Source organism: Heptranchias perlo, unplaced genomic scaffold, assembly GCF_035084215.1.
Source record: "Heptranchias perlo isolate sHepPer1 unplaced genomic scaffold, sHepPer1.hap1 HAP1_SCAFFOLD_289, whole genome shotgun sequence".
In the NCBI taxonomy this organism is placed as follows: Eukaryota; Metazoa; Chordata; class Chondrichthyes; order Hexanchiformes; family Hexanchidae; genus Heptranchias; species Heptranchias perlo.
Genome location: NW_027139301.1, coordinates 303,958 through 305,205, shown reverse-complemented (window position 1 = coordinate 305,205; position 1,248 = coordinate 303,958).

Genomic DNA, 1,248 nt, shown 5'->3' with positions numbered 1-1,248 from the left:
GATTGGTGAAACACTCTCAAGAAGGAGGCTCATCATCTGCTCAACACAAAAGTCAATCTCCTGGACTTCTAGCTCTGTCAGACTGCATGTTCCCTCAGACAGGTTTCCAACTGGACACAAGCATCCGGCTGCCGTGTGAGCATTGGTGCTTGAGGGTAGAATTCTTGCTTGCAGTAATTCTATTGCTGTAATAGTAGCTCCAGAAGATCGCAAGATGGAAAGTATCGTGGCTGAGCGTTCTAACGCGCTGGTTTAAAGCTCAAGCTAAATCCCATAATTTGCAGATGGATCAAAATCATAGTTTGTGGCTCCAATTCCGCAGTCTACCTCCTGTAAAATAATAACACAAAACATCTCATCTGCTATTGCAAAAGCGGAGTCCGGAGGAACCACATGGCAATACAAATAAGTAGATGCATTTTGGAACAAACCAATTGTACCTTCAACTGCGGTCAAAATGTTCACAAGGCAAAAGATTGGTTGATCAAAGTGAGACTCGACTAACAACCTCGGTATTTCCCGACCCTGTCCTGTCATATAAGGACCGCGCACTGACCGATTGCGCCGCTGGAGCCCGGTCACTCTGATCACCTGTCCCACTCTGCTGGAAAGAATCTTAAGGTGAGAGGCCCGAACCTGTGGAAACGTGTCCAGTCACTGTGATGAAAATAATATTTGCACTTTCACTTTCATCTTCTTTCACATCCTCTGCTCCATCGCACGACAATCGGGTTTTCTGTGAACAGGTCAAAATAAACATTGCCAGAAATTCTAACAGCAGTGGGATTCAAACCCACGCCTCCATCGAAATTTGATGGAACACCTGAGACCGCGAGGCCGCGCTATCATAATGTCAGAGTAACGTTCAAAGAGCTGTTCAATGCTCAAATAAATGAACTGAAGCTAATTGACCGCATTTACCCCGTGCTGGGTTTGTTCTCCTCAGAGCAGAGAACGTGAAGAGGTGATTTGATAGAAGCGTTCAAAGTCATGAAGGGTTGAGATAAAGTTAATAAAGAGAAGCTGTTCCCATTGGCGGAAGGGTCGAGAACCAGAGGACACAGATTTAAGGTGATCGGTAAAAGAACCAAAGGCGACGTGAGGAAATGCTTTTTTTTACGCGGCGAGTATTTATAACCCGCAATGCGCTGCCTGAAAGGGTGGTGGAAGCAGATTCAATCGTGGCTTTCAAAAAGGAATTTGATAAATAGTTGAAGGGAAAAATTGCAGGGCTACGGAGAAGGAGCG